Genomic DNA, 15,939 nt, shown 5'->3' on the forward strand with positions numbered 1-15,939 from the left:
CAAAAAGAAGAATTCTATACATATAACTGAACAGACTCAATGAAAATCAGGTTTATACCCACCCCATTGGGACCATTCTCTGGGTCTAGATGTCTAATTATTAAATGCCCGTGAGAAAAGTGGGTTTTTAGCAGCCTCCTAAAAGGGAGCATCTTTATCTCCTACCGCCTGCTTAAACCTGCCTGCCTCTGTAAGAATTAAAAAAAAAAAAAAACAAAACCCAGAGCAAGAGAGCTGCAGTATTGGAGCCATTTCTGAGCATCATTAAAGTGCAAGCCAATTAACAGGGACCTTGGAGGAGTACCTTGACGCTCTACCTTGGTAGGGTAAGTGTATTTCCTCTGGGGGCCTTCTGAAGCAGTGCTTCAGCACAGCAGCAGGGAAGATGGCCAGGCATGGAAAATAGGGACAGAAATTGCCATTGCATCACATGCAGGAGCCAGGCAATCAGTCTCCTCTTCAGGGTCACTGTGCATGGCTTTTGTACATACCAGGGAGGTCTCAGGAGAGTGTTCTCAGGCTGCCGGTGTGCCTCCCTCACTGGGAAAGAGTTCTGCAACGGATTTGTGGCAGGAAATAGCGGTGATGGCAGTAGCAAGTGCACCAGTTTTGGTAGGAACAGCTGCCATTTTGGTGCAGCTTCCCATGCATTTGCCAGCCCTGCAGCAGCCACGCGGTGACATGGAGGGCGAGATTGGGGACCCTCCTTTGCTTGCTTTGGCAGACAAGTCTCACAGTGCCTTTTGCACAGAGACAGTTTTCTCTGGAGTTCTTTCCCTTTTTGCATCAGGCTTTCTGCACTATACAGAGACCTAATGCAAAGAGAAAAATCCTCCTCCGGGATTCTTCTGGACAGTTTGGATAGTCAGTTCCCCACAAGAGACCAAAGGATGCAGCGAATCTACCTTCCTCTAGTTCTGATATCTTATGGGGACTCTAATTACTTAGCAGGCTTCGGTAGTGGGGCCTCAGCAGAGGGAGGGTGGGATTTCCTCAGACAGGGAAGAAATAGCATCCCTGATTGACCAGGTAGTGTCATGCCTTTGGGTTGTGGTTTCTACATTTCAAGAGCCCCACTGTATAGGACCCTATTAAGGGGGTCCGTAACCCTCCAGGGCCTTTCCCCTCCAAGTTGAAGAGATAATTCTTGTGGAGTCGGAGGCCTCTGAGAGTGACCTCAGGGAAGTCAGAAACCATCTCAGATTGTATCCTCTTTCTCAGGATGTGGTGCAAAGTTTGTTTCAATTGCCTAAGGTGGATGTGCTGGTCATGGCGGTCACCAGGAGGACTACATTTTCGGTTGAGGGCAGCCCAGTCTCAATGATCCCTAGGATCATAGGATAGAGCTCCTTTTGAAGTATATCTTTTTGGCTTCGACTTTGGTATGTTGGTACATGCTTTTCCACGCTGAATGCAACAGCATCCTGAGAGTGAAGAGGCGGCCAAAATAGTCTGCTGCAGCATTTTTAGCAGAAAGCCTTTATGATCTCCTCAGCATCTCATCCAGAACTGTAGCTTCCTCTACTGAAGCCAGGAAGTTTGTAGGGAGAACAGCTATGATTTCTAACCCCACCTCCCTTTATGTATGTACCTACTGTTCACCAACGACCCTCCTGTTCATTGTTAGAAAAATGACCCAACTGTCTGAAGAAAAACAAATCTCCTTTATTTATATGTTACCCAGGGCTAAGCTTAACTCTTTGACAGGCAATGCATACACAGACAATTAGGGACCCAGACTATATGATAAAAGCAACAATTACAAAAGCATATATGATGTCTAGTGCTTATCCAATTACTATTAATTTCTGCTGGTCTCATCTCTCTTTAGCTGGGACTTACTTTTGAACACTAATAAGTTCTACATTACTAACCCACAGGGTAGGAAATGGAGCTTAGGTTCTTACCATGTGGTTGGCAGTAACTTACGTTCTTGGGTTGGTAGGAAGGTCCCTCTGTTGTGCCGGAGGTGGACCCTTGGGCTGAGGTGGGGTTGGCGCTACCCATAGGAGGGATCCTACTGGTCCCCACCGTCGGCAGGCAGAGTGGGCCAGAGGCCGGCTGGCGCTTCACCAATACCAGCCCTCGTTCCCCACGGGTTGAGCCTTTGGGTACCGGGGCTGGACTTAGGTGGGCCTCCGTATGTTGTCGTCGATGGAAGGATTGAGAGGTCAGCCCAGAGGCGGCAATAGTAGAATGAAGAAGTCTGTACTGGACAAGGCAGAGTCCCGGAGACCCGGGTGCCAACAGAACCAAACTCAGACAGGGGGCCCCTGAGCAAGAACAGGCCGAAGCATGAATAGACCAAGTCCAGGATGTAGACTGAAGAAGCATCGTAGGGCAAGCTGACGTCAGGGACGTGGGCAATCAGGAAGCAGTGGCAAGGTAGAGCTGAGGTCTAGACAAGGAGAGAGACAATGGCGTAGTCAGACAATGCAGAGGTCCGGGCTTGGAGAGAGTCAATAGCATAGTCAGGCAATGCAGAGGTCTGGGCTTGGAGAGAGTCAATAGCGTAGTCAGGCAATGCAGAGGTCAGGGCTTGGAGAGAGTCAACAGCATGGTCATGCAAAGTAGAGGTCCCGGCTTGGAGAGAGTCAACAGCGTGGTCAGGCAAAGCAGAGGTCATGTCCGAGAAGGCAATCCAAGTGTAGGTTAGGAATCAGGAACACAGGAACGAGGAAACCAGGAACAAAAGTCAGCGAGGATCAGGAACCAGGAACAAAGGAGAATCACCAGGAGGCAATAAGTATACGACCAGCGGGCAGACCTGTTGCAAAGGCAATTCTTAGAAGCGGAGCTCGGCCTTAAGTACCGGGATTCCACTGACGTCAACATCCGGGGCCGCAGCCAAGTTCCCGCCGCGGGCCCTTCTTAAGACTCAATGGTGCACATGTGCCTAGGGAGGGGCGCGGCACTGGACAGCAGCATCTCTCTGCTGGCCACGCGGAGAGGCCCGACGCAGAGCTCAAGGAGATGCAGCTGAGACTGAGGCACCGGGGGCGGCCCGAGGACGGAGCTGGCGGCCCGCCGCCGCCAGGGATGAGGAACCAGGCACTTGATTCGTCTGAGAGAGGTGAGGGGGCCGGCCGCAGGTCTAACACCCTCCTTTTACCTGTCTCCAGCACAGATGCAGAGAGGACAGTCACGACCATTGAAGCGACAGACTGTTCAACTTTCAAGTCTCTTAGACCTTGTCTCCACAAGTTACCTCGGCCCAGGATGCAAGGGGCAAAGCAGGGATGGAAAGCCACAGCACTCAGACGGGTCACTTTCTTCTCTTCAGATGGGTCTCAATCAGCTGACGATGGACGGCCAAGAGGACTGTTAGCTTGCCCCTTTTCAAGGGCTCACCTATGCATAATTCAGCAGCTCAGGAATAGTCAGGTGAATGCATAATTAAGGCTTTTAATTAGCAGATCTTGCCACTCTTTTAACAGTTTCTTTGTTTGCTGTGGAGTTCAACATGCGGAAAGTTCTGATGAATGACAGTTACACAGGTTTGGCAGGCTCTGATAAACTATGATCCCAGATGGACATTTAGAACCATAAAAAGAGGCCTCAATATTATTGCAGGTCCGATTCCCACACCGGATCATCTGTGCTGATGTTTCTTTTGGCCCCATTTTGGTGCCAGCTTGGCTAGTAAAGTTAATAAATCCTTTGGGCTTGTCATGAACACAGTCTTGCATTTGGCTGCCCAGGGCAGAACAGGCCCTGTCTATTTTCTCTGCATTTAGCTGTGCACAACCCAAATAGACCAATGTCCATTTTTACTGATGGTCAGAGGCTCCATCTTAGCTGCCTGTTCTTGTTAGCAAGAATTGGGATATTTCCTACAGTTTACTTTGGATTTTGTCACTGGTCAGCAGATTCCTGGTCAAAGTCTCAGCTAGGGAGACTTTCCTTTAAAGGTAAGCTCTTTTCAAGGAGCTTCTAGAACTGCTGATTAAGAATCTGGGGGATCCAAAACTTCAGAAGATTCCTGAAGGTAAGCCTCAGTCCTCCATCTGGTCCAATAAGAGTCATGGTCAGCTTCAAGATTCCAGGGAGGCATTTCTCCTCTTATTCCTTTTGAGGCTTACATGTCTCTAAGGGACAAAATCAGTCCTTTTGTACCTTCCAGAAACCTAGGTCTGTTTCCACCCCTACCTCAAGAGCTGATCACTCTTCTCAATGAAGCGGGGTGGGTTCACTCCCTGGTCACTCGGGTAAGTCGGTCCGAATAACCTCAGATCAGTGTATGTTAGAAATAATTTGCTGTAATTACGTTTTGGAATTGCGGGCACCCATTCTCAACTCATTTATGGTTTCCCCCATGCCTTGGTCATCAAGCAAAGATGGTGCACGAGATGCTTCTTTGGCTTCAACTGTTATGGGTGGGCAGTGTTTCCCATTCCTTTGGAGAAGAGGGGTCTCAGGAGAAACTCCATTTGTTTCATGATTCAGCCAATCCCCAATCCAAAGAGAGTTAACAGCAACTTTGAGATCTGTCATTTCTGAATGGAGACCCTTCATTCCGTACTGCTGGAGGTGAGACAAGACGAATTCCTTTTTTCATTGGACCTGTCGGAAACATATGTGCATATCCCTATCAGGCAAGCCGATCACAAGTATCTTTATTTTTATATTCTGCAAGAACATTTTCAGTTCAGGGCGCTCCCCTTCAGCTTGGCAGCGGCTCCACAGACTTTTGCCAAGACAATGGTGGTGAGAGAGGATATTGGCTCATCAATTTCTGGATGATTTATTTTATTTATTTATTTATTTATTTTTATATACCGACGCTCACCCATGGGTATCACATCTGTTTACATTATAACTTTTGATAATGTGACGGCGGTCATATTATCATTACAATTAACATTGTAGCATTGTAAATGTACATTATCTATGGGTTGCTTTAACAATTATAACATTGAGTAATATATGCTATTTGGTAACTTTACATTATCGTTAAAATAGCTAATGTTGGAAAGATCATATGTATTTTGTTGGAGACGTTATCAGTTCTCTTGGTGTGGTAAGAGTGCTGGTTGTTAGGTGCTGTAATCCAGTGGGGTGGGTTGATTGTTGTCAGGATATGCTTTACCGAAAAGCCAGGTCTTTAGGGCTTTCTTGAAGTTTTGTGATGAGGGTTCTGTTTGGAGTTCTGTTGGTAGTTTGTTCCTTATACTACTACTGCTGCTTGCTCATGATAATTTTCACTTCTTCCTGTATTTCTGACGCAAAAATGTATGTCTTTTTTGTTTCCACTGTTTTCCTCACATACCTGTCCCGTCAGTGTTTTTGATGAAGGGGTGGTTTTTGGAGGTGATCTCTCCCAGCATCGTTAAGATGTTCAAGCTGGAGTTTTTTAATTTCAGGAGTTTCTCTGTGCTGCATCACCTATACATAGTGGGGTAGATTTTAAGAGGCGCGCGAACAGCCTACTTTTGCTTGCGCATCAGACTCAAGCAAAAGTACGCTGGATTTTAGTAGATACGCGCGGAGCCGCGCGTATCCACTAAAATCCTGGATCGGCGCGCGCAAGGCTATCGATTTTGTATAGCCTGCGCGCGCCGAGCCGCGCTGCCTCCCCCCGTTCCCTCCAAGGCCGCTCCGAAATCGGAGCGGCCTTGGAGGGAACTTTCCTTTGCCCTCCCCTCACCTTCCCCTCCCTTCCCCTACCTAACCCACCCGCCCGGCCCTGTCTACACCCCCCCCTTACCTTTGTCGGGGGATTTACGCCTCCCGGAGGGAGACGTAAATCCCCGCGCGCCAGCGGGCCTGCTGCGCGCCGGGCCGCGACCTGGGGGCGGGTACGGAGGGCGCGGCCACGCCCCCGGGCCGTAGCCACGCCCCCGTACCCGCCCCCAAAACGCTGCCGACACGCCCCCGGAACGCCGCGACGACCGGGCCCGCCCCCCGACACGCCCCCTCCGAGAGCCCCGGGACTTACGCGAGTCCCGGGGCTCTGCGCGCGCCGGGAGGCCTATGTAAAATAGGCTTCCCGGCGCGCAGGGCCCTGCTCGCCTAAATCCGCCCGGTTTTGGGCGGATTTAGGCGAGCAGGGCTCTGAAAATCTACCCCCAGTGGTAATGATGTTGCTGAGAAAGTCTGTGTTCTCTGCCTCCATCTGCTGGTAGAGGGACATAAACCACCTGTTTGGACTGGACTGGTCTGGACTAGTATAGTAGGATTATTGGAAAGAAAATTAACAGATAAGAAAATTTCTCCATATATATCAGATGATACATTTTTATTGGACTAACTTAATACATTTCTTGACTAGCTTTTGAGAGCTAAAACTCTTTTCTTCAGGTCAGAATTCGAATGAGCAGAAGATGACATTACCAGGAAATTTAAAACAATATGGCTGCTATAAGTGAATCATAAAAGGCATTCCAATGATAGGGTGAAGTGGAAGGGGGAAGAGGTGGGTTGTACGGGTGATAAGAAGGTGGTAGGCAGTATAATTTTATGGCTCATAATAGACCTAGATCTCTGAGTCCTTTTTTGTCAGTTCCAAAGTGTCTGATCATTTTAACTTCAAACATCTTGTGTTCAAGAGACCTATGTTTCATATCACATTATGAGCCATAAAATTATACTGCATGTCACCGTCTGATCTCCCATCAAACCCCCCTCACCCTTTTCCCTTCACCTTATCACTGGGCTACTGTTTTTGTGATTCTTGTATGGCAGTCACATTGCTTTATATCAGGGGTCAGGAACCTTTTTGGCTGAGAGAGCCATAAACGCCACATATTTTAAAATGTAATTCCATGAGAGCCATACAATATGTTTAAAACTAAATACAAGTAAATGTGTGCATTTTATGTAAGATCACACTTTTAAAGTACAATAAGTCTCTGAAAATATTACACCAGGCCTTAAGACACCAATACATCTCCTATTAGGAAAACGGACCAAGTCAGGCTGCTATAGAGTCCTACACAGAAACTACACGCCAGCAGAAAACCTCACCTGAATCACGTGCTGTCCCTCACCTAACATAGAATAAAGAGACCAAAACGCATAACAAGAAGCATGCAGACAAAAACTGAATTGGAAACTGCAACAAGCCAGAGTCTCTGTATGCAGTGTAACAAAGGAAAAAAGAAACATCACACATCCTTATAAAACAAATCAAGAAATATAAAATCATCAGCAGTAAAACTGTACTAACAAAAAGAACATATTTCGAAACAGCTGATGAGTGGAATATCCAATAATTAAAAACTCATATAAAACATTTCCAGATACCAACAAAATATTTCAAAATAGCAGACACAAAGATCCAGTAATGAAAAATAATAAGGATACAAAAATTTTTTTGCTCTGCATACCTGGGAACGTTTGATATCCAGGTGTCCTGAGATTGTTCTGAATTAGCAGGAGGTGGGGTGGTTTGCTTGGAACTTTCTCCTCTCTCAGTCACATACCAGCGCTCTCTCTCACACTGGCTCTCAATGACACACCTATACACACATGCTTTCAGTCACTCACATATACAAATGTTTTTTCTCTCTCACTTATATAGGCTCTTAATTACACATTTACACACATGCTGTCTATCTTTTCACGCTTACACACACACAGGCTTTCAATCACATAAATACATGCTGTCTTTTTCTCTCACACACAGACTCTCATTCACATGCTTACAAACATGTCCTCTCTTTCTCTCATTTACACACAGGCTCTCAATCACATACTCACATGCTCCCTCACCTAAATCAGCTCTCAATCACACACATACACACATGGTCTCTCTCTCTCATTTAAACACAGGCTCTCAATCACATACTCACATGCTCCCTCACCTAAATCAGCTCTCAATCACACAGACACACATGGTCTCTCTCTCTCATTTAAACACAGGCTCTCAATCACATACTCACATGCTCCATCACCTAAACCAGCTGTCAATCAGACACAGACACACATGATCTCTCTCTTACTTATACACACAGGCTCTTAATCATACATACACATGATCTCTCTCACACACAAAGGATCTCAATCATACGCACATACTCTTTCAAACAAACAGGTTTTCAATTACAAACTTACACATACAGGTTCCCAATGGTAAACTTACATTCATGCTCTCTCTCTCACAGGCAGGATCTCAATCACAGACATACTCTCTTTCACATATACAGGCTCTCAATCATTCACATACATGCAATCTCTCACTCACACACACAGGATCTCAAACACACATGCTTGCTCGCTCATTCATTCACTCTCTCTCTCCCCCTTCCCCCCCCCCCCCGGGAACTCGCGGCAGCAGCAGCCACCTCCCAACGCTAACCTCCTTCATTTTCAGCCCTCGCGGAGGCGAAGGCGGAGTCCCATCGGCCGCGGTTGAAGATTTTCATTTTCCTCCGAGCCGCGCTGCAGTCTTCTTCCCGTCGGACACTAGCGTGCCTGCGCGGGTCTTCCTGCGCAGGCACCCGATGCTCTCCACTTCCTCTTCCGGGCCGCGGGAAGAAGAGAGCACCGGCGTGCTCTCTTCTTCCCGCGGCCCGGAAGAGGAAGTGGAGAGCATCGGGTGCCTGCGCGGGAAGACCCGCGCAGGCACCCGATGACTCCAGCGCTGGCACCCGGCTGACACCCGATGACTCCCGCGCAGGCACCTGGATGACTCCAGTCGGCGTGCTCTCTTCTCCCCCCCCCCCCCGCGGCCCGGAAGAGGAAGTGGTGAGCATCGGGTGCCTGCGCGGAAGAAGAGACCACGCTAGTGTGGTCTCTTCTTCCCGCGCAGGCACCCGATGCTCTCCACTTCCTCTTCCGGGCCGCGGGGGGGGGGGGGGAGAAGAGAGCACGCCGGTGCCGCTGACTCCAGCTGTCCTGCCGCGTTGCGCCCGGGCTGACAGCATTTTAAGCCCGGGCGGCGGAGGACCGGGGAGCAGCTGGGTCAGCGGGGAACCGCGAAGTATGGCGACACTTGTCTGCGAGCCAGATGCAGCCCTCAAAAGAGCCATATCTGGCTCGCGAGCCATGGGTTCCCGACCCCTGCTTTATATTTTCTGGTAATGTCATTTCCTACTCATGCGAATTAAAGCTATTCAAGAAATGTATTACATTAGTTCAATAAAAAGGTATCACTGATACAGTGGCTTGCGAAAGTATTTGACCTCCTAAAATGTCAGAAGATTTGTGTGGATTACAAATGACACACAGATTGTTCCAGATAATATGTTGATTGCAAACCTGTAAGCTCTTAAAGTACATTTTCAAAGCCACAATTCATTATTTCTCTGCATAAAATAAAATTAAAAACTGAAAAATGCTGCTTGCCTTCCAGTCTAGTACTTGGTAGAACCACCTTTTGCTGCAATAACACCTTTAAGTCTACTTTGCACACTGTTTGGGAATGAATTTTGCCCATTCTTCCTGTCAGATTTGCTCCAGGTTGTTCAGGTCTGTTGGATGACGCTTATGGACTACAGTTTTCAAATAGTACCACAGATTCTCGATTAGATTGAGATCCGGACTTTGATTTGGCCATTGTAGAACAGTCACCTTTTTGTTGTTCAACTACTTTGAAAATTTACTTGAAGAGCATATTGGTTTGCAATAAAACATACTGGCTGTAGCAATCTGCGTAGGTGTCATTTATAGTCCACACAAATCTGCTGACTTTTTAAGGGGTCCAATATTTTTGCAAGCCACTGTATATACTTTTTGGTTTTATTTGTTAACCTTTTATTTCTGTGCAATAATAGTAATAGTAATCAATAACACAGGGAAATTTATAAGGGCTCCCCAAGTTGCTTTCCCTTTCTGAGCTCCACCTCTGTCTCTCAGCTTCCCCCACCACACTCTCCCAGGCCATCCATCTCCTAATTCTCTGACATCTTCATCTCCTTCCCCTTTCCATCTCCAAATTTTAGTCTTATGTTATAACTCTTTATTGATTTTTATAGAATAAACAAAGAGCAAACAGGAAATCAAGAAAATCTGCTGCAAGTACAACAGTATAATACTAATGTGCATTTGCAAACTCTTTAGTACTCACTGAGGGAGAATATCAAGAAAGAAACATAAACATAGTTTCAGTAACAAGAAACCTGTAAGATTAATTTCATGGTCTATTCCAGTGGACTAGAGGATTTTGATGCTGGAACACACCTGTCTTTTAGAAAATCCTCCAAATGACCTGGGTCAAAAAAAGTAAATCTACTGTACTATATTTAACTTTACAAGGAAATCTTACACCCAAAGCAATAACTCTATTCTTCTTAGAAACAATTCCCTCCTTTGCTGTGTTTCCATCTCAACATCAGGAAATACAGCTATTTTTTGTCCAAGAAAAAAACTATTCCTACTTCAAAACAACAATCTTAAATGTCAATTGTTTAGATTTTAAAATGACCATCATGGTTGCCCTATCTGTGACATCAGATGGTGACTGCTCAATGAACGCAGTAAGGTCTAAAGTCTCTGAGGACATACCCTCACTTTATTTATTTATTTATAAAACAATTTATACTGGTATTTGGGACAAGCCATCATATCGGTTTACAAAAAATACAATTAATTAAATTTCAACCACATTCAGATAAATAACATAAAAAATTGGACATAAAAATATTACTAAAAATTAACTTATTACAATATTATAATTATAAAACATAAAAAGCAAATAAAATCACATAAAAACGGGGGGCGCTCTTGAGCGGCGACCAAGATGGCCGACTAACCACTGAGCTCCGCCAGACCTCGCTTCTAATCTTTGATTATCCCCATTTATTCTCTACGCTACTTAATCGAGAACGGTCTATTCTTCTTTCGGAATGTCTGCTGTCAAATCTGGGAAAATAGATGCAGCTTTCGCCGCGGTTTCTGGGTCGAAACGAGCTAAGCCTGACCCCCCTACGCCTGAAAAATTGGTGGCTGGCAAAGCAATGGCGTCTGCGGATCTAGTTCTTCTTGAGCTTAAACAACTAAAAGACATGCTGCAGAAAAACACCGACGCCACGACCGCGATCGGACTTGAGCTGAAAACGGTAGCTCAACAAATGGCACACTTTCAGGCCCGATTGGACGATGTAGAGGCCCAGACCGCTTCAGTGTTGTTAACTGCGTCATCCATTCCCACTATTCGCCAGGAGATCGCACTCATGCAGGCCGAAATTGAAGATCTCTCAAACAGAAACAGACGCAACAATCTTCGAATACTTGGTATTCCTGAGGGCATGGAAGGTACGGACGCTGTCGCTTTTGTTCTACAACTTATTCCTTCTACTCTACAGATAACTTTTGACAAGCCTCTGGAAATAGAAAGGGCGCATCGGATCCCGGCGCGGCCCCTCCGAGATTCGAGGTACCCGCGGCCTATTATTTTTAAGGTTCTCCGATATCCACAAACTCAGCTTATTTTGACGGCGGCGAAAACTAAAGCTCCTATTACTTTCCAGGGCAACCCTATTATGTTTGTCCCGGATTTCGCGAAGGCTACGGCGGCGAAAAGGAAGCAATTTTTAGCTTTACGCCCACGCCTCAAATCGTTGGGGGCACAATATGGTCTTCTGTATCCAGCTCAAATGCGGATTACCTATCTCAATCGTACACAAACTTTCACCAACCCGACTGCGTTGGAAGAATTTCTATGTTCTCATGATCGTCCTTCCGAAATGGTAACCTGATTATTTCCTTTTCTTTTGCTAAGCTGATCCTCAATTAACGGCTAGTGGCACTTCATTGGCCCTAAATGCCCTATACTTTACGCTATTGATGCGTTTGTTTATTTTTACATGTCCTTAGATTTTCCTTCAATGTTCCTTATGGACATGCCTTTATTTTTTAGTATCTGGATGATATTTTTGGACTTCAGGAACATACATTTTTGCTTGTGCTCTTCAAATGTCTGGCTAGTGAATCACCAATCCTTTATTTGGACCCGTTTATTTTTATCTTTATTTTTTCTGTTTTGTGTTTTTCTCTTTTTGATGTACGGATTCTAGTCAGTTTTTTGGACTTTAGCTTCTGCATTTCTCATCAGGAATCGTTTGTTTCTCCTATTGTTTCAAGAAGGGGACTCCAAAACTCTACGTCATGGTCTGGCGAGAGAGAAGTTGGTTACTCGAGTCGTCTGGCACTACAAGAGGCTCGTTTTCACGAAGCAGCCTGTTTGGCTTTTATTGTTTCTTTTTTATGGCTTTTTACAATTTCCTCTTTTTTTCTCTTCATATTTGGATACTGCTTTTTTCTGAGCTGGAAATTTTACCCTTTTCTATTTCCTTTTTCTCACCCGAGAGGTTAAGTTTTCTTGGATGGTTTGATGGCTACCCAATATATAATTATACTATGCGATTATGGCTTCACAGATTACTGATATTAAGATCACCTCCTTAAATGTCAACGGCTTCACACACCAGATTAAGCGAAAAAAGGTGTTGACTTATCTCCAAACGCTTCATACTGACATTGCTCTATTGCAGGAGACCCACCTTTCTTCTACTGAGGCCCTCAAACTGAAACAACAATGGGTGGGACAAGTGCTGTTTAGCCCTGCATTCGGCAAGAAAAGAGGCACTGCCATTTTGATACATAAGAGACTAGATGCTACAATTCTACATTCATCGGCTGATGAAGATGGTAGATGGTCTTTGGCTCAAATTCAGATTGCACAGCAAGTTTATCTTTTTTTAAATCTCTATGCTCCAAATGTCGATAGCCCAGTCTTCTTTCAGGACTTGTTTACTAAACTACTTGCTTTTCCATCTCTTCCATTAATTATTGGTGGTGACTTTAATCAGGTCTTGGACCCTTTTCTTGATAAAACCACTAAATTACGCCCACATATTACCAAATCTTGTAAAACTTTGCAGGCGCTCATACGGACCCATGGTTTATCGGATCCTTGGCGTTTACTTCACCCTACAACTAAAGACTATACTTTTTTTTCCGCTCCCCATAACACATACTCCAGGATCGATCTACTTCTGGTTTCTAAACATCTGGTTCAGCATGTCACTGCAGCATCTATACAATCCATTTTGATTTCTGATCACGCCGCTATACAGATCACTTTAAAGCTTTTCTCTACAATCTCTGCTGAACATAGGTGGAGATTTAATTCAGCATACTTAGCTGATCCCCAGTTTCTCTCCACAACCAGTGAACACATTGAGGAGTATTTTCGGTTTAACGCAGCAGCTGAGGTCTCTCCTGATACTATATGGCAAGCATTTAAAGCGACGATCCGAGGATCCATCATAAGCTATTCTATACGACGCAAGAAGGCTTACAGTGCTACATTAGCTGATCTTCAGAAAGAAGTAGATGATTTAGAGCAAATGCACATTACTCATCCCACACTACCTTCTCTCACCAGTTTATTGAAAGCGAGATATCGCTACAACCAGCATCTAAGCTCTCAAGTTCAGCTTAGTCTTAACCGTCAGAAGGCGACTTATTACGCTGAAAATAACAAGTGTGGTCATTTGTTGGCTTCATATCTTAAGAAACGACAAGAAAGAAAACGAATTGATATGATTTTGTCTTCTAATAACACTTCTTTGACCACTGATGTAGAGATTCTTCGGGAATTTCGCTCCTTTTACGACTCCTTATATCAGACTGAAGCGGATCCTTCCAAGACTGGTATACACCGTTATTTAGACACTATCGATCACCCGATTCTCACTGGAGATCAAGCTTCCAGGTTGGATGCTCCTTTCACCCAGGAAGAGGTCACCTCGGCTATCACTGCGCTTTCTTTGGGCAAGGCACCTGGACCGGATGGTCTTTCAACAGACTTTTATCATGCTTTTAAAAAATCGCTTGTTCCGCATTTACATACTTATTTTGTATCTATGTCTCCCCTTTCCTCTGGTCCGTCTAACTTCAATGAAGCATGTATGGTAGTCCTACCAAAGCCAGGTCGTGACCCTACTTCTGTTTCTAATTATAGACCAATTTCCTTACTGAATACGGACTATAAAATTTTTGCTAAAATATTGGCGACACGATTGTCTTCAGTGTTGGGTGCTATTATTCACCCTGATCAATCTGGCTTCCTCAAAGATAGATTAATTGCTAATAATTCTCGTATGTTCCTCCATATTTTGGCACAGGCACCTTCATTGTCCTCTCCTGCAGTAGCGGTATCATTAGATGCGGAAAAGGCATTTGATCGTGTTGAGTGGCCTTTTTTGTGGGCTTCCCTGGAATGGTTTGGCATTGGACCGGTCTTTCTAACCTGGGTCCAAGCCTTATATTCCTCTCCCACGTCTTTTTTATTTATTAACAATCATTCATCCTCCCCATTCCAATTGCATAGAGGCACCCGCCAAGGTTGTCCTTTATCCCCATTATTATTTAACCTGGCTTTGGAACCCTTATTACTAGCCATACGGCAATCAGCGAACATAGAAGGTCTCAGTATTGGCGATCAAACATATAAGCTTTCGGCATATGCCGATGATGTTCTTCTCTTTCTTGCAAATCCTGACCTTTCTCTCCCCTCATTGTTCAATCTCATCTCTGCCTATTCGGTGGTTTCGGGGTATAAAATTAATTGGCATAAAACTGAGATGCTCCCTTTAAACTTTCTTGGTTCCTTGGTGAATATTGATGATATACCAATTCAAAAAGTAAAACACGGACTCAAATATTTGGGCATTCTTTTCCATGCAGATGTTGACCTTACGATTTCTAAATGTGAAGAGTTGCTTCTTCGGCAGCTCAAAGAGGCGACTATAACTTGGTCCCCTCTACATTTGAGCTGGTGGGGTCGTTTAGATTCTATCAAAATGGTCTTGGCTCCGAGAATTACCTATGTCCTCTCCATGCTCCCAATTTTTTTTTCTAAATCTTTTTATACCCGTATAGATCAAGTTCTTACTAAATTTTTGTGGAATAATAAAACTCCTCGGATTGCTTTAGCTAAGTTAAAACGCACTACTAGATATGGCGGGGTCAATTTTCCAGATTTTTATTTATATCATCAGGCATATATTTTACAACAAGGCTCCCATTATTTCCTAATGGAGACCTCTTCTGCCATTCCTCCTAGATGGCTTTCTATCGAATTGTCTTTATTGTCCCCAGCCCCTGTGGAATATTTCCCTGGCGTTCCATTATCCCGCACAGCTAACACTAACCCTATTTTGAGGTCCCTGCATTTAGCAATTTCAGAGTTTGATAAACTACGACCCAATACTACTCCTCTTTGGGCGTTATCTAAATTTGCTCCATTGTGGCACAATCAGCGAGTCAAAGTGGGTGGTAACCGTCTTCACTGGCCCCATTGGCAGAAATGTGGGATATGGTTTCTTTCTGATATTTTGGATAATGGTCAATTAACTCCTTTCGATTACTTAAAAGATTTGTTTCAGTTACTGACTTCTCAGTTTTACGCCTGGGTACAACTACAGCATGCTCTTAAAGATGTGAATATCCCTACTGTATTGTCTGGTTCTGACCCATTCTTGATTTCTTTTTATGCCCTTCACGAGGGAAAAGGTCATCTTGCTTCTCGAATTTATAAATTTTTCAAGTCTAAATTGTCACTCAGCTCTCTTCGGGGACTACAATCCCACTGGATGACAACTCTAGAAGTTAATTTGGACAATAACCAATGGCAGGAATTATGGCAAAAATCTGTGCGTATATCCCTTTCCTCGAGTTTAACCCAAACTTCTTATTTTGTACTGCATAGGGCTATATGGACACCGTGGAGAATTCACAGAGCGGGACTATCTCAGACTCACAATTGTTGGTCTTGCTCTGACCCCAATAGCACTCTTTCACACATGCTATTTTACTGTACTTACGTTAAACAGTTCTGGGCTCAGATTGAACTAATCATCTCTCACATACTACCTCTAGCAGGTCCCATTACTTATAAAATGGTTATCTTACGTAGTAGAGACCCAATCCTGGAGCTTAACACTGCTCAAGGTAAATTGTTAGATTTTTTACTGCTCATTGCATTACATA

General features: G+C 44.7%; 1 protein-coding gene across 1 annotated transcript in view; it reads left to right on the forward strand.

The window, feature by feature from the left end:
• CROCC2 (ciliary rootlet coiled-coil, rootletin family member 2) overlaps window positions 1-15,939 on the forward strand; it is a 505,095-nt gene that overhangs the window by 179,188 nt on the left and 309,968 nt on the right.

The sequence above is a fragment of the Rhinatrema bivittatum genome, chromosome 9, assembly GCF_901001135.1.
Source record: "Rhinatrema bivittatum chromosome 9, aRhiBiv1.1, whole genome shotgun sequence".
In the NCBI taxonomy this organism is placed as follows: Eukaryota; Metazoa; Chordata; class Amphibia; order Gymnophiona; family Rhinatrematidae; genus Rhinatrema; species Rhinatrema bivittatum.